The sequence below is a fragment of the Watersipora subatra genome, chromosome 4 (assembly GCF_963576615.1).
Source record: "Watersipora subatra chromosome 4, tzWatSuba1.1, whole genome shotgun sequence".
NCBI classification, from domain to species: Eukaryota; Metazoa; Bryozoa; class Gymnolaemata; order Cheilostomatida; family Watersiporidae; genus Watersipora; species Watersipora subatra.
This window is the reverse complement of record NC_088711.1, coordinates 28,288,400-28,312,721: the sequence shown is the minus strand read 5'-3', so window position 1 is coordinate 28,312,721 and position 24,322 is coordinate 28,288,400. Positions and strand designations below refer to the sequence as shown.

At 35.7% G+C, this 24,322-nt stretch overlaps 2 long non-coding RNA genes and 1 pseudogene across 2 annotated transcripts; 1 reads left to right on the top strand and 2 right to left on the bottom strand.

The window, feature by feature from the left end:
• Window positions 1-937: 937 nt before the first annotated feature.
• LOC137393784 (alpha-L-fucosidase-like) lies at window positions 938-11,996 on the bottom strand (annotated as a pseudogene).
• A 716-nt stretch (window positions 11,997-12,712) lies between these two features.
• LOC137393791 (uncharacterized) lies at window positions 12,713-15,581 on the bottom strand. The gene is made up of 3 exons (XR_010978322.1): window positions 15,529-15,581; window positions 14,069-14,187; window positions 12,713-13,441 (listed from the first exon to the last, which is right to left on the bottom strand). It is a non-coding gene; the product is annotated as an uncharacterized lncRNA (long non-coding RNA).
• An 840-nt stretch (window positions 15,582-16,421) lies between these two features.
• On the top strand, window positions 16,422-22,687 carry LOC137393790 (uncharacterized). The gene is made up of 6 exons (XR_010978321.1): window positions 16,422-16,755; window positions 18,260-18,367; window positions 18,645-18,719; window positions 18,844-20,574; window positions 20,751-20,796; window positions 22,122-22,687. It is a non-coding gene; the product is annotated as an uncharacterized lncRNA (long non-coding RNA).
• Window positions 22,688-24,322: the final 1,635 nt, after the last annotated feature.

Below are 24,322 nucleotides of genomic sequence, written 5' to 3'. Positions count from 1 at the left end.
ACTATCTGTAACCACAGCATTTATATGAAATAAAAACTAAAGAGCTTAGATTGAATATTAAATTATCATTATTATTAAATGATCAGTATACAAAATCAAACAGATTGAATGTAGACAATGCACTTAGTACTCCAAAACACTAGAAGCAAATAGAACAGACACCCTGTGAACAACCAAGTACTGTAGATAGATAAGAAAAGACCAGTCTGTCTACTACCACATCATTTGAGATTCAGATCGTTTGTGTATTAAAACATTTGATAGCAGATCTTTACTAAAATGTGTTCAAATTGATAAAATTTCATGATATAAAAGTGACAATAATGTTCAATATAAGTCTAGATGGTAAAAGTTGATACAAACGGATAATAAATATAATTGTAGTCTGTTGTGCACCATAGCTGGGCGAGCTTATTATAACACGATTATTATAGCACGGTTATTATAGCACGATTATTATAGCACGATTATTTATAACATGGTTAGTATAACACGGTTATTATAACACGGTTATTATAACACGGTTATTATAACACGGTTATTATAACATGATTATTATAACACGATTATTATAACACAGTTATTATAGCATGGTTATTATAACACGATTATTTATAACATGGTTAGTATAACACGGTTATTATAACACGGTTAGTATAACACGGTTATTATAACATGGTTATTATAACACGGTTATTATAACACATTTACTATAACATGGTTATTATAACACGGTTACTATAACACGATTATTATAACACGATTATTATAACACAGTTATTATAGCATGGTTATTATAACACGATTATTATAGCATGATTATTATAGCACGATTATTATAGCACGATTATTATAGCACGATTATTTATAACATGGTTAGTATAACACGGTTATTATAACACGGTTAGTATAACACGGTTATTATAACACGGTTATTATAACACGGTTACTATAACATGGTTATTATAACACGGTTACTATAACACGATTATTATAACAGTTATTATAGCACGGTTATTATAACACGATTATTATAACACGATTAACACATTGTTAATAACACGATAAATATAATGTTGCTGTGTGATGACGAAGACTTCCCGTCTCCTCGTCCTTCATGCTCTAAAAGCGTGCAACACTGGATAGGGCACATAACGTGCAATTAGTTACCAAGGTTGTCTAGTTTAAGTACCCAGGCATAGAATGAAGGTAACTTGTTTGGTGGAATGTAAGGAAACTTGACTACCAGACCAGCCCCATCTCTCCTTCTGCTGTACTCAAAGTACTGATTAACATCTGAGTATCCAAGCATGCTAATAGTTGTAGTAGGGGTGGCTATGGGGGAGCCCAGAGTGAGTTTATTATTCTCAGGCCATTCGAGTACAAATGCATAGACACTGTATCCACTTGATGAACTGTTTGACTTTTTCTGTGTGTACCTATGAAAACAAATACAATTGAAGCATTGAGTGATATTCAAGCACAGGATCGATATACAGTCGACGCTCCTCCAGCGTAAACAATTCCTTCCAGGAGGTTGTACATTATAGGGATTTTACGCTATACAAACAGTAAAATACACGTAAATTGCTTAATACATTCCAAGATCTCTCCAAACTTACCACTTCAGTCTTTTAAAAAGAAAAAAGACTACATTTACCTTTTTAATTAAACAACCATACCTAACTGTAGTATTATTAGTTTGTATCGACAACTTATATCTTTTCTCTTATCACTTTCACTCGGTTCTTAGCACTCATCGATATGTTTGTTACAGTCCACAGCCAAAACTGGCTTGTTATGTGCACAGAACAGAGGTTTTGCGCGCCAATCCATTGTAAGCTGCGTTCAGATTACTGCAATCATGCTATCAAATAATATGCTATAAATATGCAAATTTATAAATTTTATAATAATAATCTATCAAATGTTACAAATATACATTCAGTACCAAGTTACATAAACAAATAATAATTATAATACATGCAGCAACAAAAATTAACATATTACAACAAATATTAATAGTTTTAAAACAAAAATATTTGCATTGTTTACTCGGCCAGTTCGTTCTGATTTTTACTTCTGATTAAAACTTTCACATTCATCTGGTTGTTCAATACCGTCCACAATGTTTTCCGACCACAACCCGTCTTCTGCACAGTTGAGCTAGTCACTATTAGCGTCCCAACAATTTTTTTGGCAGAGCCTTTTACACGATGCCATTTTAAATAAAAACTTTTAGCGCAAATAAAATCCGCGTGTAATCAAAATAGCTTCAAAATAGTAGTAGCACAATTTTCATTGTAAATGCAAGAACTTTTCCCCACATACATTGAAGTATCAAGACCACATTAACAAAAGAATTACTATTAGCCTGATACAGTTACTAATTATTTCCATGGTGGTGCGATCAGAGTTTCTAACGAAATTACCTAAAGACTTGGAGTTGGAAAATGGACTTCGATACGAGCAGAAACAACAAACGAAGTAATCGTTTTTGATGTAATCGAGTCATTATTAGTATTTTTTTGTGAACACTTTTCTGCTGATCACTCTCTATTATGGGTTTGCAAAGGTTAAGAATGTCAAACAGTATCGGTTAAATGGAAGTGGCATTAAAATAGAAGTGAGGTTCAAAAAAGGGGTGGTGCTCTATTTTTCAACCCATTCCCCATAGCGGTGCTCAAATAGGGATGGCGCTCAAATAGGGGTGGCGCTCAAATAGGGGTGGCGCTCAAATAGAAGTGGCGCTCAAATAGAGGTGGCGCTCAAATAGAGGTGGTGTTCAAATACGGGTGGCGTTCAAATGCGGGTAACGTTCAAATACGAGTGGCGTTCAAATACGGGTGTCGTTCAAATACGGGTGGTGTTCAAATACGGGTGGCGTTCAAATACGGGTGGCGTTCAAATACGGGTGACGTTCAAATACGGGTGGCGTTCAAATACGAGTGATGTTCAAATACGGGTGGTGTTCAATTACAGGTGGCGATCAGTTTTACGGTACATTACACAGCTACTTATCAACTGTGCTTTATCGACAGATCTGACAATGTCTCACAGTGAAGTAGACTGCAAGGGTACTAGTATATATATATATATATATATATATATATATATATATATATATATATATATATATATATATATATATATATATATATAATAAAGATAACTATTCATACATCTTCTTCTCTCTCAAAAGCAACAAGAGGGAAAGGGATATTTTAAAGGCTAACCACGAGATGCGTGTTATTCAAATCGAATGTGAGAACTTCTTCTGATTTCATGTTATACAAAATGTTTTACCTTGTACGAGGCAAAAACTTTACATAAATTCTTTACGTTTTGTGAAATTTATGTCATAATGGCAGGCGTTATAGAAGCATCTACTGTATTTAGAAATGAGATGTTCTCAACAGATATTGCGAGAAAACAGAAATACAGTCAAACCTCGATAATACGAAATCAATCCTGATCTTTGCTATTTATGTTAAAACCATTATACATGATTATCATGTTATAATAAAGAAAGATTTCTGTCAGTACTTAGTCTTAAATACAAGTAAACAAGCGTGGGTCCGGCAATGCATGGGTTCGGCTGTGAAGGGATGAAAATTTGTGACGTGATTTATTTAAACTTAGATATACTAAATATTTAAATCAACTTCATTTATACATTTTTATTACTTGAGCATTCCCTTTTGATTTTCATCAAATTTTTAACTTTTCACTAACAAAACCTTTAGACATTGGAATTACTTTTAGTAAAAAGAAGTTCATTTCTTGCCCTGCATTTTGGTCACCAAATATGCATAGAGCTGATCTTCCATCGAGGTTCTACTGTATGTTTTAAAGAGTAAAAATGGCTGAAAGAATTATATAACATTTAATTTACTTCTTATAAATCCCCTGATTTTAGGGTGGTTTTGCTAGCCTCGGTTTATATGCAAGATAGTCTTATATAACATTTACCGTAAAACCTCTAATTGAACTTCACCTTTATTTGACGCCAGCCTCTATTTGACCGCTACTATAAAGGAAGGGTTGAAAAATAGAGCGTCATGAGGTTCAAATAGAGGTTTTACGATAATTTGCTTTTAGCTTTTACAGTGCACCCTCAAGATACGATTACTCTAATATACGATTTTTTCACCTTATAAAGTTGAACAACCTTACAAAGGTGAGGTTTTCACCTCACCTGGTGGTCGAATGGTGAGGTGAGGTTTTCACCTCACCATTCGACTTTTATTTCACCACACGAATTCAAGAAAACTTCCGCCCGAGTTCAAATTTGGCAGTTGGTAGGCTTATTATGTATGTCAAAATAACAAAGAGGCCGAAACGCGGTTCGCCGAAAATATTTTCACAATGTTTAGAAGAGACACGATGACGACTTCTCTCAGGTCATCATTCTAGGTGGGAAATTTTGTGAAAAATACATAAGCAAGAGCAAATATTCATTTTTAGCGTTATCCTCCCTTTTACTATAAACTTTTGGTCAGCATACGTATATAACTACAAGTATCTATATTTAATTCGTTAGCTATGGAATCTGAGACCGATACAAACGTTAAAAGACGAAGGAAAAATGATTTCCTCTTCAACAAAGTTGGAGGTCATAAATAAATAGGAAGAAGGCGCCAGTATTGATAATATTGCCGAGGAATATGGTCGCAACCAATCAACATTTGCAATTATTATCAAAAACAAGAACTCTATTAAAGCAAGCACAAGGAGGATCGTACGACTGACATTTTTGAAGGAGTTGGAGCCCTTGCATGAAATCAGCATTCAAGAGGAGCAACCATTTAGTTGTGGCGAGGAAGTAGGAGAGACAGAAAATTTTCAAGTGTTCAATTCACTGATGTGGATGGTACATAAAAACAATACTGTAAAATGCATGTATAATGTATATCATTATTTATCTTCTTTGTGTGGCATGTTTTTCAAGTTTTAATCATTTCATTTCATGTTTTATTTTGTTTTATTTATTTCATTTTGATTTTACGTTTTATTTTCTTGTTTAACCATGTCTTTGCAAGCGGGCCTGTTTTCTACTACGTAAATACAAATCATCATATGTATGTAACTCATATATAACCAGCTACTCAAGATAGTTGACGCATCCACATTACTTTCTAAAACTTGCTAAAGCCCTGATCTCTAGAGTATAAATACGTACAACTTCTGTATGTCTGGTTACATTAATTCTTGCGCACATTTCATGGAAGACAAACTACTGTACAATCTTCTCTGGATCCTTTTACAAACGTTAGCTAGCTAGCAATTTTCTGCTTTGCACCAGCATTTACAGTGCACCAGCAAGCATCATCTTCAATAAGTGATCGAGTAGGCATCTTCTACATTGCACCAAGTTAGTTTACTTTCTTAGAGCACTCTCTGCACCAGCAGGAAAGCTGTGTCTTCTTGGCCATTTCTGCTTTTCAGGACCCGAAAGTGGCAACTTTTTCTCTTAAAACCAGTAAAAAAATTAGACAGGACTAGACAACTCTTTTTAGCCTGCCAAATAATTCCATTTCATTACGTATTAAATTTATTTTCAAGTGTACAGTAACATAATTAGCATTAGTACGTCTTTGCCTCCTCTCCGCTCTACTCACTACATGTGCCAGCTCAAATCACGTTACTCCAAAGGTATGTACGTCCTGTATAGTAAATAAAATTTCCTTTTTCTTTACAATAGCCATTAAATGGTCAAGTGTGCGAGAGGCCGCTTTCGATAATTGCACCGCTCGGCCTTTTTTGTTGAATTAGGTTGAAAAAGGTTTTAACCAGACACGCTAAATGTTATAGTGAAAGTGAGGACAGAAACTGATGAGTGATGAAATTTTCGTGATAAAAAGTTGAAATACGGTAAAATAAATAATAAAACTTAGTTTTAAGTGTGAGTTAAACTATCTGAAGTAAGTTAAAATTATCTGAAGTAAGTTGTAATTGAACGGATCAACATCGTATCCTGAGGGTGCGCTGTAGTTAAATCTTACCAGACATTTCCAGATACTGTATCATTCTGATATCTCCAGGGTGAACTAGCATATACCCCTTCTCCATTGACTTTAAGCCACGCCCCCATCTGTCGCAGCCTCTCCTCAAATATTGGTAGAATTCTACCATCATGAGTTGGTCCAACATTGAGCACATAGTTTCCTCCACAGCTAGAGCGAAGTGCATAAAATACTTTGAAAAAGCCTAAATGAACAATGATACACGATATTATAACAAGACCTATGACAAGCATCAGGATCTCTGATATGCACAGTAAAGTTTTGAAATATTGAATTATCGTGTTAAAAATCTGTTACAGTATTTATGGCGAGTCAAGTGATCTAGAATCTTTTAGGCCTTTGGCATTCACTAACAGGTGATTGCACAGCACAACCAATTCACCAACTAATCTTCAAGTTATCAGGCAGCAATACCATGTGTGATGATAATGACTATTACAAGCAGCCTAAAAACTAATTTCAGAATTTGTGACAGTTTTATTACTGCCTAAAAGTTGCTTGCTCATACAAAATTCACCCAAAAGCTCCACTAACTAAAAGTATCTCATCTTAGTTTCAGTACCTGGTAGCACGCACTTTTTTCATTCAGAAATTGTTACCTAATTTTATGTCTCCTAGCCTGAGTATGTATCAGTTTCTAACAAATTAGCCATAGTACCTAATAGTCTGAGCTATCTTGGAGAGAATGCTATGTATATCTTGATAATCACTCAGGTCCTTGTTCCTAGCATAGCCCCAGGTACTCTTCTGCGCGGTATCACAATTCTCCCACTTCCTCTTCTGTAGTACCTGCACAAGAACACAGAACATATCTTAGTTTTTAAATCAGCACTCTCTACCAGAAAGTGCTGCAAAAATTCCAAGCTTTATTCAGCAAGCAAGTTGAAATGCTGTGTACCGCTCGCTAAGAACGAAACTTGTTTAACAATAAATAACTTCTTTTTGTCGACCAATACCGGAAACGTATATTAGCCAATGAAACTTGCCGTCTTTGGAAATCAAAAAGTGATTCCTATTCATTCGCTTATAGCCTGTTGTCAATAAATATGAGGTAAAGTACAGCAGCTTGTTAGATGTGCATTTCCAGCGTGAAATGCACATCTAGCAAGCTAGATGATAATGTTATAATGATAACTCCCTTCTCATTAGAACATTATAAACAAAGCATTTCCAGCGTGCTGGAAATGCTTTGTTTATAATGAGAAGGAAGTTTTGGTAGAGATGTCATTGATAAAAGATTGCAGTCAAATTCTAAACACTTGACCAAGGCATCAGGACTTACCTTCGGATTATAATTATCAGTGCATGTTAAATATCCACCATGGGCGCAGGTCGTGTCCATTCCCCAGCGATCATTTACCACGATATGGTCTCTCACAGGACTGTAACAAATGTTATAGATTAATGCAAGAACGAATGCTCTGTTAACTAGCAGTGGTTTCGAGTAAAAATACTCTTGATGAACAACTTATCTCCTATATGCTTCTTGTCGTGAAACACTTGCTGTAGACTGACAATACCTGTAGTTATAGAGCCATGCTAAGAATTGTTTTGACTCAAAATAGTCTGTAGGAGCTGGGGTATCATCAGACCAGAGCAAGTCTGGTTGGAAAGTGTTTATTAATTCCTTCACCTCTGGTATCATCTTCCCCTGAGAAAATATACCAAATCACTGTATAGAGATGAGTGAGAAATTTTCAAAGCATGTAATATTCATGAAAATCTTCTTGGAAACACTTTAAAAACATGCTACTGAATTTCAATAAAAATGTTTTTTCATTTTAGTCTTTAATAGAATTCTCTGGGTTTTCTGCCCTTTCTACTCATCAAACCCACCAGAATGTAATCTATAAATAAATAAATATTATATATTACTTCAAAAGTTGTAACTATTACAAAAGTATATAAGTATAATATGTTTTAAAAGAAAAATTGAACGAATCACTTACATTGACATACAGTTGAGTTGAGAAGTTATTACTTTTGTCCATGAGGAAAAGTGGATTGTGCCAATCAATCATGCTGTGATAGAGACCAAGTCTCATATCAGTTTGACGAACAGCTCCAGCAATTTCAGCTAAACAAACAAAATAAGCTAGAGATTACTTAACTGTGTTACTGCGCACAATAACAGTAAACAAGGTGGTTAGAGCTCTCAAAGTATCAAACAAATTGAATCTGACCTACGATATCTCGCTTTGGTCCAACTTGCATCGAGTTCCAATTGAAAGAATAGTTCGTATTCCAGTTTGAAAAACCCTCACGGTGCTTTGTTGCAAAAATCAAGTATCTGAAACAAATTGAAGACAAAGATTCTCGCAAGCCAAGGAGAACTTGAACAATATAGAAGCCTGATAAATATTGTAGGCCTATTGGTGAGACTAAGGATATATATTGCTGCAGTAAAGCCAGGAACCGAGTGAACTGCTGGAAGCTGCGAGGAACTGCTGATAATTAGGTATCCAATAGTAAGGTAGACGGAAGAATCCATCAAGGGATCGGACCTAGCAACTCGCAGACCGGTGACCATGCACAGAGCACTCCACCATTAGTTCGATACTGCTAGAGCTTAGGCTTATATACTAGAAATTCCTCTGTCATACAGCCCACAACCAAAGTAATAATGGAAAAAAGAAAAGGTACTGCTGCTTGTTAAAAAAGTAGTTACAAAAGGTCAGAATTTTACAAAAGTAGAATTCTTTAGTTAGATGTTGTAGGCGAAGCCTACAACATCTACTAAAGAATTCTCTGAATCAGATGAGTTATTATTTTGAGTAGCGGGTTGTTGAACATTAGTGTTTGATGTTGATGGTTGCTGTGAGGACCTTCTACTTCTCCTCCTCCGTAATAATTGGGAGACACGTAGACGGCCAATGCGACGACGTGGTGTTCTGGGAGGTTGTATGTTCATGGTAGTTGTCAAGTTGTTTTGAAATGAAATTCAAAAGGTCAATTATGCAAAACAAAAGGTTGTATAAAAATCAGACCTAATCTACTACTACCTCAAACTTATGTTTTACAACAATGAAATAAATATTAATTCAAGCTGTAGACCTAACCTACTGTACGTAATTTAACTAACAACAATAGAGAAATATATATGTTTATTATATCTCTGAAATGCAATATTAAAAGTAAACCGGCAAGCTGCCGTGTAATATACTGTTTGAAATTTGGTTGTGTTGTGAATGTAGAATGGTTTTGACAGCGATATGTAACAAAAAGCAAGCATTAGCATTAACGCGTCTGGAAGTTTTATGCAAACTGGAGTGAAATAAAGAAATATTCTTGTCATAAAGGGGCATTGTAGTTCCGCCCTAGCTTGTAGATAAGATGTAAAGAAATCTGGCTAATGTTCTAGATAATTTAAAAAACCTTCGGTAATTGGACAAAATACGTAGGCTGATAAACTGTGTACCACATTTTCGTACCTGTAAATCGGTCTACGCCTCAAACAGTCTACGCTAATTACACAAACCTTTGGCAATTAAACAATGCCATAGACTGGTAAAATGTCCACATTTTTCTCGCAAAATGCTGGCGACTTAATATTTCTACTCTCTGTCGCACGGCTTTATCGGCGTTTCATATGCTGGTCTTAACTTTAATTACATTAGGCTTGTAAATTTTTTATTTCGATTTAAGGCCGAATTAATCTGTCTATTTATGTATAATACGATCAGATGGGTTAGTTTCAGGGTTTTGTAGTAACCTTTCAAAGACTTGGTAACATATTTAAAAAGGTTTATGTGTTTTGTATCGTTATTATATTTAAACGACTCTACACAAAATGGTTAAATTTGTTGATGAGATTTCAGTACAAGGGTTTGCGACGGCCGTTAATGAATAATTTTTGGGAGTTGTGTGCACATGTGCATTTATCATAAATCTCCCAACCAATCGGTTCGCTCATGTTTGGTCGTGGGATCACAGTAAGAAAGATGGGGGCAAGAGGACTCAAAAGTCTACAACAGACACTATAACAACAAATATGTAAGCCTATGCAGTCACCATAGGCAAAATGCGAGCTAAATTTTACCCGATTGCTGTGACAATGGATACCGCACACTGATGATAAGGAACCCGACACTGGCACACCAAAGCTGCCCATGGCGCCTGCTACCAACAAGTACCTGAGTTTGGTGAACTCCACCAGACGAATATGCGGTTGAACAAAGGTAACTTTGCGGCCAGTACAGAGCAGCCAATCATGGCAGACAGGAGCAAGTGCTTCCAACTAGGTTATTCCAAAATCCAAACACAGATATATGACACTAGAAATGATCTTAGATGCAGATTGCAGACTGTACAAGGATGCACCAAAGACCATTCTCAGTGAACACATCCTCCATGGATGCCCACAGAGGATGAGCCTCCTCATCCTCAGAGAATCTTCCTGAGAACACAAGATCAGTGGATGCAAGCAGCTAGCAGGAAATGCATACAGTGAGTGGCATAATCCTGTCGCATGTGTAGTGTACAGAAGCCTATGCGATGAGTATGGCCTCAATAAGCCACAACACTAGCGGAAAGCTCTTGATAAGATCAATGAGAACAACTGTGCAACTTCCATATCCGAACAGGCAAGCACATCTTGGAAAGCCAGCCAGATATCATGGTGGTTGTGGACTAGGAGAGCAAGATAGTTACTATAATAGATATAGCAGCACCCATTGACAACATCACAGCCAGTATGTACAGGAAACTGTGGCAAAATATCTGCCCTTCGGGGAGAGATTGAAAAGTGCTGGCATATAAAAACAACTGTAATTTCAGTAGTTATAGGGCCTTGTGTACAAGAGTACCTACACATCACATATGGCTTAATCAAATAACTGCAACTATTAACGCAGGACGGGTATAACTGGAGTATCTCAGAACCTGCATGCAACCTCAGAACCTCTATGTATGCATGCATACATGCATGTATGCATGCATACATAGAGGTTCTGAGGTTGCATGCAGGTTCTGAGATACTCCAGTTATACCCGTCCATTAACGCAAGCCAGTTGGTGTGTAATCGTGTTTTGAGGTATTATGTAGCCTAATGATGTCTAAGGCAATGGTGAAACAAGTCAAGGTAAGTGATGCTTTTGCCATGGTATTAAAGCTATCAGATTAACAGCTTGATTGGCTTCTCGATGCTATGACATATAAGCTTTACGGCAACTCACGGATCGGCTTATTCTACAGTGTCGTATCAAGGTATGTACCTGCACGTTATTTAACACCAGTTGCAGAAAAGGGCGTTATTGGGATCGGCTAAAAGCTTGAGGCAAGTACCGAAACTCTTAGGTCTCTGGAAGGAGATCCGAGCTTGAATAGACATGACCACATACGTACACGTACTGGAGTTCACAGGGGTGACGAAAGTTGCAACAACTTTCATAGCGCATTCTTAAAGTGGTGCTATAACGCAATGCACAAAATATATCTCACCTTGCACCAGCATCCTGAAACAGTTCCACCCATTTGGTAGCATCAAAAAGCTCTGCAGTGAACTGGTTGGCGAAATCTCCATAAGTCCACTGAGCTGGATAGTTTTTTTCATGAAATCATAAAGAAAATCTCCAGGTTTGGAATTCTGCCAACCGGTCCAAAATGATTCTGCTGTATTTGATTTTCCGCGTAAAGCTGGTACTGAGAAAACTCCCCAAAGCACGAAAATACCAATTTTAGCATCATCATACCAAGACGGAAGTGGTCTGGAATCTAGAGATTTCCAATTTGGTTTATAATGGCCAACGTTGTCGTCAGCTTTTGAAGTAACCGCCAGAAGTATTACACATAGGAAGTATAATACGTTCGTCATTGATTTATTCATAACAATTGATTATGAAAGTCAAAAAAGTTTCGCCTATGGTTCGTGAAACTGCTACTAACGATTGATCGAAGGAACTTCAGATTGCTTGCAACTAGCTTTAATGTATGAAATCGCAAGATCAATTAAGCTACTTGTGCGTATAAATCCGGACGGGTGCCAGAGATTACGCCTACAAGTGATTTTGCCTACAGGAGATTACGTCTACAAGTGATTTTGCCTACAGGAGATTACGTCTACAAGTGATTTTGCCTACAGGAGATTACGTCTACAAGCTGATAGACTATGCCTACGATCTAGGATATTGCCCCTACTTTAATTCTGTGAATTGTGTTGCAGAAAATTACGAATGGCACGATGAATGCATGTTATGAACGTGTGTTGATGTATTTTATCATGTAAATTATTTTTTATATCAAATCCTATAATCATCCATATATCAAATCCTTGCAAATATATAAATTTAATTCGAGTTGATTATTGGGAACCATGGTGATTTAACAGCCGTTTATTTGCAATAAACCGTGTTATTGAAGTTAAAACCACATTTTTATTGAATTATTAAGCAAAAAACAAGCGTATGTATTTTTGAAGTTGTTACTCCTATATACATACAGACACATGTCAATAACTGAGTATTTCTATGTTATCAGCAGCCCATCACTAAAAGTGATCAATGGTTATTGGTAAATATATCATTTCATAACTTTGGAGTTGTTTTTTATCTCCTATTGCATACCATTATGTTTCACTTTTACATGGAGCCTCCCTCACAGCCGGTTGAGATCACCCTTGGGTACATATGCATATATACAGAGTAAATTACAAATACAAGTTATATGATTTACAATAGTGTCATCCATCATAAATGAGCAAAAGAAGGCTCTCATAAAAATTTGATTTTTCTGCATATAACCTGTTATTTCACTTTGATACAAAAGAAATTATTTACTAAACAATATTGTTTTAGCAAGAAAAAATATGACATATAAAGAGCCAACTCTAAATTAACAAAAAGACCACAAAGCAATTAAGCACGTTTGATAAAATTATGCTAAAGTGGCCATAGCTTCAACCACATTGTAATGCTGTAATAAATATCTTTGAAATGAAGTAAAAACCCATTTCTCAATCTCCTCGCATGGCTACTATAACTGCTCTTTCTCTTTAGCTTTGCTATATAATAAGCATACATTAAAAGACTATTTCGAAGTGAATATCATTTAGACTTATACAAAATTACTCACTTTTGTATAATTTGCAGGAATTGGGCTACTTTTGTACACACAGCAGTTCATATGCTAAGTACACATTCTTGCAGTATTTTTACTTGCTGAAGTTTTCCTATTTCATCAATTGAATCAATAGATAGATTATAAGTTTAGGATTGATTCTGCAAAAAAATACAATCATCCAGTTACAGATTTATTTGCTCCATTTTCTCATTCATCACATATAAGCACCATCATGTCAGTGATACATCTTGAAATGGTAGTATCTGTACTTGTACTAGTAATTGTTCAATAACGTATGTATCGTCATAGCACCCTATCTTCTGACTGTCATCATTCTTTCTCAATCGACTTTCAATGTTCTACAAAGTAGAGTAGAAGGTCATGAAAAAGCAATATGTTTTTTGAGAATATTAGAAAGTATGATAATGCAATTTACTTTCTCTAGCTCGATACATCAGAAACCCAACACTGAGCGGATAAGAAAATTTGCACAGAGAACAAATGCAAGATTTTTGCAAGATACAGAACAAATCAACTTAAGCTAGGTTATAGGTATAATATTCTAAAATGTTCAAACAGTAATATAATGATTAAACTTTTGCTTCATTTTTGTGAGCCAAAAGCCCTGCTAATCATTGTATGAGCTAGTTTAGCCTGTTTAGACTAGCTTTAAAAAAGGAGTCGTGTGTTCAACAACAGCAAAACTCTAACAGACAACTCCCAAATCGCTTGTTGAGAGAGTCTAGAGCTATTTTTGTGCCTGCTACATATTGCATAAAATGATGCTTGGTAGGCTAAGAAACGAGGTATTAAGGGACTCCATGCGAGTGCCGAGAAAGTGGCCGAAGATGAACTGACAACTTAGCTGATAACACAAAGCCCCAACAGCTACACAAGACAAAGCTCCCATGCTGCAACAAGATTTATGCTCTCTTGAATCTTGAGCCAAAATTTGGCACATGAAATTTAATCCACAAAAGTATTACCATCTTTCTATTGGCAGTCGTCTTTGCCGATGGATACAAATAACTTTCTCATCTTATATGATCACCATCTTCAAAGTGTGACTTCTAATCCTTATTTTGTGGTAGAGTTGCAGAATGATCTGAAATTTAATCAACATATTTTTAAAATTGAATCCGAGGAAGAGCAATTAATCGGCATGCTTACAATGGTTCTGAAAGATGCAGATCAAAAGACAAGAAAGATAGCTGATACTTCACGAGTTAGACATGGTCCTGAGTATGGCTGCATGGTTTGGGACCTTTACCTTACAAAGGATATTACTTTACTAAAGTGAACTCAAAACGCTGCGCTGAGATTTTTGTATAGACAAAAAAGCAGAGTTAGTTTTCTTCAACTATGAGAAATTAATTATTTTGAAACCTTGAAAGACAGATGAGTTAAACTTTGTCTTAATGTTTTTAGTAAAATTCTGGGTGGTGATATTGACTTATTGATCAGGACCAATATCAATATACCAATATTGACATTGGTCCCATTCGCTACCTGGGACTTGTAATTTAGATGTTGCGTACAAAGCTACATACATGGAAAATAGTAGCGTACACCCTGCTACACGGTATTAGCGTTTCATAATTTACAGTTTTAGACTAATTGTACTGCTCAGAGGATGAAATTTTTAATGTATTGTTACTTATCACAATTAGCCATCCCAAGACAAACAGTTTTAACTCATGATTCAACCTTTCGATCAATCAACCTTGCTTGCAACACAAAATAATAAAACCACTACATAATTATATGTAATATATATTATGTATATGGTATAATATACCAAAGATATAATATTACTACTACTATGTATATATTAGCAATGCATAAGACATTGCTAAAACAATGTTTTACAAAGCAAGCTAAAACAAGGCAATGCGTAAAACATTAAAAGTGACCAGAAGAATGGAACAATTTAGTTATAAAACAACTATTTCTTTTTTTGTTATTTATTCGCAAATAATCGTATTATTTTGTCTCATTCATTTACCCACACTCGTTTGACTATTAAATTACTATAAGCAGACAGACCAACGCCCAATATATCGAAGTATTAATACTAGTTCACCGTTAGTTGCAGACTATTAATTAATTACAAACTATCAATAAATAATAATTCGTAGTACAACGAATGGTACTACCACCCTAAGGTGGTGATGATTTTATCAGATTCAAAGCATCTACCAAAGCTTTGAGATTTTAAGCACATATCTTAGCGTTCTTGTGGCTCCGAACAGCCACCAGTAGTAATAGTAGCAGTGGTAGTAATCGTTAAGAAAGCCAAGAAAGGAAAGGAGATAATAAATTGTTTTTATTTGACACTTCCACGATTTTCGTTCTGATTGATAGATGACTTTAATCAATAGTATGTTTTTCAATCAATGTAAAGTGAAAACACTATTATTGCATTACTTTTTACCATTTTTCTTACATTTTTCCTTCAACAATCATTTCTTCAACAATGGTATGCACCATCTCCATAACTGTAGACGTAATCTCCAGGAAGTGTAGACGTAACCTCTAGGAAGTGTAGACGTAACCTCCAGGAAGTGTAGGCGAAACCTCTTGTAGCCGAATCCTCTTGTAGGCGTAATCTCTGTAACCCATCCGGACGAGTATAACTGGAGTGGCTCAGAACTTGGTCACGTGACGGGGGAATTTCCTGTTTTTGTCTCATGCCAATCTTACCAATTTTTTCGAGATTTATATTTTTTTTATACATTTTCCAAATATCTCTCTGTGTACAATAATCTTATGCAAGATTCTGCAACTATTTATGCACATTTTTGCATAATATCTTATCTTATATTTCTTAACAGTATTGGCCCAGTATTGGGTTATTAGTAGTGGGTTATTGCAATATTGCTGTGATAGAATATAGCATTGTGGCCAGTGTCTAATATTAATCATGATACATGATTAAATGCAACTGGGCATGTGCAAAATATGTGACAAAAACAGAAAATTCCCCCGTCATGTGACCAGGTTCTGAGCCACTCCAGTTATACTCGTCCTATAAATCCTGGTCAGATCTAAAAAAGATAACGGTTTGTGAGTCTCTAGCCCGCAGTTCTTAACTCGGTTTGAAAACTGTGTAGTTATGTTGGCGATCAGTAGTACCATGGACGTAAGAAAATAGTTTTGTATGACTTTTAAAATGAGCCTTTGACATCAGTGTTAGACGCCCGGCTCTAGCGGGCAATATTTGTTTCTTTTTTGCATTTTTAAAGCAAGTGGGCATCGTGGGCCCAGCATCGTGCTGCATGCTTGCAGTCAAAACTCTTCCTCTTGAAAATTAAGAATGATTACTGGTGTGTTGCTGGTGCTGGAAAAGCCTAGATTTTTTTCTAGATACTAGAAATATAAAGTATATATATAAAAGAGTGATAAAAACATAATACATTGAAAAAATACCAAAAAGGTTTACTGCTCTTAATAAAATGTTACGCTGCTAAAAATAGATCCTAGACAGACGTTTTATAAGCAACTACATGTATGTTCTTGATGACAGTTTGTGTTGCAACAGTGTCTTCTAGTGCAGTCTGTTAAATTTTTAATTGTAATTTTCCTTCGAAATATTGGACTGTTTTAGATTTTATTTTAAGTAGTAGATGTTGGCATAAAACTGGCGATTTCCAAGTCGAAATCGACAATCAAGGTATGTCTTTCTGAAGTTGTGATATAAAGTTGATGTGACGTGATGCTGTCAAAATGTCTCTATTTCATTTAATCAGTGTTAAAGCTCATCATGAGATTAATTTTATCATAATTTTTGTTACATCAACAAAATACAGTAATACTTCAACTTACGTGTGCTCTAACGTACGAGAAACTTGAGATACGAGCCAGATTTTAAGCAAGGTCTAGCACTAACATACGAGCCATGTTTGAGATACGAGCACGTGAGTCAGTTGCAAAGTATGCCGGAGGTGTTTTATGAGAACAGCATCACTCTGTATTTTTCAACTACTCAGGTTATACTTTTGTACCGTGTTTTCTGTGCGCAATTTTCAGTGCAGAACTATGTGAATTAAAAGTACGGTGCGTAGACCGAAAGTTTGCCAGTAAAATGAAAGATAATGGAAAAAAAAGCAAATGATAACAATTGATATTAAACGGAAAATTATTGTAAAATATGCAAAATGTGTATGCGTGATTGATCTAGCTCATCAATATGACAGAAATACATCTACAATTATCAAACCGAAGGGTTATTTTCAGGGCATTTAGTTTGCAAAAGGACTAACCATAATGCGTTTCTAAATGACGCAGCGATCTTCACGAACGCTGATGGAGAGACTGCTCAGGCATTGGAAAACATAAAAGATAAACAATTGGCCGGTGACAGCGTAACTGAAACGATGTTTCAATAAAGGCGAAAAGGCCTATGTGAAAAGGCCGGTGCTATCTATAAAAATAGACTTTCGGACAAGTTGGCTAGTGGTCGTGCATTAACCCTTTGTGACGACACCAGTGTTCGTTCTAATCGCAACACGTTGAAAGAGCGACAAAGGCAAACATCCTTAGATAGGTTTATCTTAAAACGGTCGGCTAGTCGTGAAAGCGAAAACAAAGGAAAAATTAGCTAACCAGCGAGAAACTTCCAATTATGAACGCCGAAGAAATTTTAATTACGAAAAATGAAAGTTTGCTTTTAGGTTTGCTTTTAAGTTTGTTTTTTAAGACTTTGATAAAATTTAAATTTATCAAATTCAACTGTTGTAGTGCAGAATAACACTTATATCTCCCTCCCTGGCAAATGCTAGTGTTAGCTGCTACTGTATGTATTTAATTTTACCTTTTTAATTAATCACATTTCCTTGCATTGTTTTTTATTTGTTGCTTTTTGAAAGCATGTGGTAAGTTAGGTCAATAACCAACATGCCTTTTCTGTTACAATATCTTGTTTTGAGTGTTTTATTTGCATTTTTAGAGTATAGAAACCAATTAATATATATTTAATTGTTCTATATATAAATAAATTGCACCAACATGCGAGTAAATTGACATACGAGCTAAGTCTCGGAACGCATTAAGCTCGTAAGTCGAAGTATGACTGTATATATTTTATAAACTTATGCAACCCTTAACGAAGCAGAAAATATCTTGCCATATTGTATTATTCGTTAACTTTTTTATCTTTATCAAATGTTTATTTTCAGTTTCATGCTCTACTAATCCATGATAGTCTCACTAACGCATTAGACCAGCCTGCTGACATTGTTATAGTACCAAGACATGATTCTGAGCGAAGTCACTACTCCCTAAACGTTAGTATTCTTATGCTGCACTTTTATACTAAAAGATTATGTCAATATATTAATTTTGAGAACAATTAGTGCTGCATGGCTGTGCATAGTTATTATAATTGTTTTAAAAATTTAAAACAGCAGATCTTTTATATAGCGTGTAACTTGAATAAGATAAGATAAGATACTGTTTTGTAGGCACGGGAGTACTTGCTCTGCGTGTATCTATAACATGCAACTTGCATTAGCTTGCATAGCTTTATATACTTGTAAGTTGTATATGGTACTCTGTTTGCAGCTGGTAGATAGGAAACTTAGGAAAATTCATTTAATGGACTCTTTCTTACAAAGGACAACAGACCATTGAAAAAAGGTGAGCATGAAATACTTCACCAAGTTTGTCAGTAAATCTTACAAAAAGCAAGTTATTGCCTTTGCATTCTAGCATAAATGGTTTAATCCAAAAACTCACTGTTAGCAATGTTCAATATTTGCAGGAAGCTTATTTTTGTTGATGAGAGGTTTGCTGATTATGCTGTGACAGATAGTGAGATGGCCGCTATGCAACAGAAAGATTGTGCAAGCTGTGGACTGTATGTTATTAAGGGGAGTGACACTCTCATTCGTAGAGGTCTCAAGACTTCAACAATTATCAGTAGGAAACGTCTGGTTGGATCATTTATCTACACATTAACTATTACTAGGGAACCTAGTTCTATTCTGTCAATTTTCATTGCCTAACCACAATGTTTTTTCAGCAAAATTGGTATGATTCCTTGTAGGGGATTATGCAATAATTAGTGCTGCACGATAACACGATATCATTCGATATGACAATATATTTCAGTGGATGATTTTATATTTGGTCAGTTTTCAAGTCGACATAAATATCGAAGCCGATATTTTATCGAAATATCGACAGATTTTATTTTGCAAAAATGGAGTTGTCTATTCTCCTTGTTGTAAAGAGGGGACAACTCCTGTTTTCATTTGATGTTAACCAATATCCTCTCATATCGTTCATGTTAAAGGTTGACTTGCAACAAAATTCACATTACAGTTATTTGATATGAAAAGATTTACCATGTCTTACTCTGTTGTGTTGTAGGTGCAAAATACGTGGAAAGGTGATTACAAGCTCTTGAAAGCTTAAAACGAACAGAAAATCGCAGCCACACGAGACCGCCGTAGTTTGGATTCTCTTTCCAAAACGGCTCAAATGTGACGTAGTTGTGAGAGATGGTTTCTGTTTACATTTTCATGCAACCTTATTCGTCGAAATATTTTCACAAATATACTTCACGCATTCAATAAAACCTTGTCTATTGTTCTTACGCGTCTGTTTTATCGTCATCGTAGTGCTGTCACTTTTAGCAGTGATACCCTATAACTTACCGTAAATATTTGTTTAATTTTTCAGCCTTAGCTTGAAGGAGTACATATCATTGCCTGATAATCATGACGAGCCTGTTGGTCACTTGTGATAATCGAAAAGTGCTGCAGAAATTATTTGCGAAGTATTGGGTCACATGATCAGATTACGACTTGCTGATTAGACCAAACCGAAACAAAACTGTAAAGTAGCGAGCATCTATATTTGATACGGGGTATTCGGTAAAACCTGAAGTGTTTGTCATAAATTAGTGCTACGATAAGTTTTATATTGAGCTTTTTACTGGCCTTTCAATTCACGTGAGAACATCACGTGACAAGACAATAACCAAATTTCATGACTACGTAAGAGAAATAAAGAGATTCCAATCTACGGCGGCTTTTCGTTTTTGAGCATTTAAGAGCTTGTAATCACATTTCCACATATGTGGCACCTACAACACAACAGAGTAAGACATGGTGAATCTTTTGCTACCAAATAACTGTAATGTGAATTTTATTGCAAGTCAACCTTTAAAGTCTAACACTACATATCGAGAGAAGACAACTCCAATGTTCGATATTTTTCGATATACTTTGAGACCAAATAATCGAATGTACATGCAAAGATATCGTGCAGCACTAGCAATAATCTTGAACTTTCTAGATATTCGGCACATTTTTTTTGTTGTAAACTTATTAAAAAATAATTCTAAGAATCTCTATTTTTATAATGTTATTAATATTTTCAGCATGCGCAACGATATGTTGAATCGTTTGAGCTAGAAAATAGAAAAGATGGTGATATGTCTTTAAATCCTTCCACATACCGTAAAGAATTATTGGCAAGTATAAAGGTAAGTGAAACAATAACTATTCTCAGCAGATTTAGCACATCTGTATATCTTGTATGTAAATATATGTTAAGATACTTCCTCACTTATTTGGTTCAATTTTCTCAACCTGAACTAACAACTTTTTAGCATTTTTGCATTTAATTTCGTTTTTAACCAGTTGTCTTTATTTATGTTAGGAAGATGGTCGAGCATTGGCGGATATCAAGCTCTCTATTGGAGCAGGTAGGTTGAAGATGTAAGCCACATACAGGCTAACAAGTTTTATATTTATATCATGTTAATACATAAAAATTTATCAGTCATTTATCCCCTGCAAATTTATTCGTCTGTGAATATTTCTATCAAAATTGTGATGTGTCAAAGTTGTCACCTTTCTATCGTAAAACATCGATAACAAATACATTTTGGCAGCAATAACTCTGTGAAAATGGTTTATGATAAGCATCTGCACGGTGTCATATGTTTGCAAGAGTTTGCAAAAAAACTGGTTGTCCTAGTCGTCCTTTCCAAGCCAGCAAGCTTTCATCTATAGATATGAATTTACCAGGCAGCAAAACAGAACATAACCGGTCGCATATCATGGCAAAAACATCTTCTAACTTGAAAAGTTTATTGCTAGCAGACTGTTCAAAGTTGTCAGCAAAATGCACAGTAGAAAGTAAACTTGCTTCTATTTTTTTTCTATTTTTAATTTTATTAAAAATCAGCGTAGATAATAAAGGATTGTGGACCAGTAAGACAACAGAGTAGGTTTTTTGAAAATACTTATATGCAAAACTAAATAAATAACTCGCCAAATATCTTTACCATCAACAGGCTCTGAAGCATCGCAATGTTTTTGGAGGCCATATTTATTCGTTTCGTTAAATATAACATTTATAATGGCCGATGTTATAAAAAGCTTTAAATATTAAAAATCCTTACCTGTTTAAAAATTCGAACTTACTCCTGCCAAGCTGTCAGCAAAATGTAATTTTTTTGGTTTTAAGTCAGCTCCTCTTTGAAATCCATAAATACTCCCGGTTTCATCGCCGGCCGTTTCACTCTCACTTTCGCAATCCAATTCACCCTGTCGATCTTATTTTCCGCTTTCATCGTCTTCCCCACATTCTTCCAACCTGATATTCTCTTGTTCACTTCCAAACCAGTCGATGTCTCTCTCAAAACAAACTTTTTTAGCAGAGCTTGAACAACCGCGTGCGTTCATGTTGAATAGATTTCCATAAAAGATCACATCTTTGCAAAGTGTATTGCTTGCTCATGCGTATTAGGGATTATTTATAGCCTCAAAACAGTATTACAAAGCCAACGGAAATTGATCAAATTACTAATTTTAAATTTTAATGCTATTTTTTTAATAAATAATATATTTTAAAAATGGCCTATCGAAGGCTGAATTATTTCGGGATTTTCCGGATCCGTACGCTGAGACAATACTCGTATTCCGGGCTTTTACAGGTTTCGTAAGCAAAGGGTTAACTAGATCAAAACTTTGTGAAGTAGTCTGTAACGTTTTCTATTTATTTATGTATTTATTTGTGTAATAGCCAAGGAAGAATCCACCAGAGAAGGAGCAGTGAAGTGTTTCACGACAACATAAGATCATGAAGCTACCGACTGGAATGGCAAGGAGCTTACAGAAAACCCTGTGGAATTTCCTGCTGTCTCACTAGATACTCAGCTTAGTTATTATAAAATCAAGTACCTGAAGCGCTATAGAACACGCTATACTAGTTATGGTGTATTTAATGTAGTTCCAGCCGAAGATTACGAACATTGTCGACAGGAGCATATATCTGGAATGTATGATGGTATTCAGATGGTAAATGAGACCATTTTTTATTATCTTAAAGAGAGTAACTCTGACTATCAGGTCATTAGTCGGCAACTTATTAGACTGAGTCCAGCTGTACTAGAAACTTACGAGTCATGGTGTAAGAAGTTGACTCCTGAAGATAACAATAGTAGGCCATCTCCAGCATATTATGGTATGGAAAAATCCCATTGCGCATAGCTAAACATATGTTTACCTGTTATGCTTTCCAATGTACACATGTATGCGGATAACTGGCATATCTTCAATATGTTTTAAAACAAAATTTTATTGTTTGTTTACACCGGACTATTATAGTGTATTACCTGTTATTTGATGAGAATGCTATGTAAATCTAAGATAGAGATGCTATGTGAATCTAAATAATATATAACTTTTACATACAACATACAATGATAATACCTTCTCATAACTTTAAGCTTTAGTTTGTATGAAGTCATAAAACTTATATGTAGCCTGGCTAATACTTGCTGTTCAAGTCCATGAGGTTGAAATAAGATAACTGTTTTGTAGCCAGGCTAATAATTGCTGAAAAGTCAGGTTCTAACATGTATTTAATAGAAATAAAACTGTTTTGTAGCTAGACTAATAATTGCTGAAAAGTTAGGTTCTAACATGTATTTTATAGAAATATAACTGTTTTGTATCTAGGCTAATAATTGCTGAAAAGTCAGGTTCTAATTTGTATCGTAATTAGAAGAAAAGTATTACTGTTTTGTGGGCAAGCCAAAACCTGCTGTAGTCATATAAAATAACTGCTTTGCAATGTAGTACATACGTAATAGTTTGTAATAATATTATCAATGTACAAGCTCTATTCAAGAGTATACTAAAAACCATTTACAACAACGGCCTACTATAACTACGCAGTACAACTAGCAGTTTTGCAGTTCCGTAGAAACGACCTTGTCAACGTGCAGTTATATTGTAGGCGCCAAAATTTAATTCTGTGCACATTCCACAACCGAGTTAGGAATTGCGGCTAGAACCTCACAAATCGTAATCTTTTTTAGATCTGACCATAAATCCAACTCTAAGGTCTTACCCAATAGCATTTCCGTTATTTACGGAGGCCAGGTACATGCATGAGAAGACAAAACCATTTCCAGTGCATTATTGCGCGAATCTAGTACAAGCACTGTAGCATATACATCTACACGCATTTCTATTATATACGTTACAGCCCATAGAATCATAGTAGGCAGCTTATGTTAACTTTTTTAATTAAGTTAAATACATGCGCACTTTTTTTTACTCACATCATATTATGTTTTACAATAGATGAGATAGGAAGAGAAAAACTAGCTCAAACAAATGAAATCAGCAGTCATAACATTTGGAAGTATCAAATCGCTAGGTACAAGGGTGTGCACTATGCCTCTACCTTGTGGCCACTACCTTGTGGCCACTACCTTGTGGCCACTACCTTGTGGCCACTACCTTGTGGCCACTACCTTGTGGCCACTACCTTGTGGCCACTACCTTGTGGCCACTACCTTGTGGCCACTACCTTGTGGCCACTACCTTGTGGCTGGGTGGCTGCGACAACACTGCAGTTTTCTAAAACGGCTCGTTTGAAGTGGAGCTTGGGACTCTCCTGTTGGGAAGACAGTCAGCAATGTAGATAGTGAACTCTTGGCGAGAGTCAGCCGCGAGGACCGAGTCAAAGAAGTCTGGAGGGTGGACCCCCGCGGTTCTCTTACAGTGTGGAATGATGCAAGCTCCCTTGGCTTGGCCCTGGAGATCGATGGCAACATTGTGGAAGATGGTTCATGGCTCCGAAAGAAGCCTAACATCAGAGGCAGTTGGTTGAGGGTACAACTTGGCAATTGCCTGAGGGTTCAAGTTTCTTACACTAGCCATTGATTTGCTTACAGTTATTAACTGGTTGACCAACACCATTGATGGGCGAAA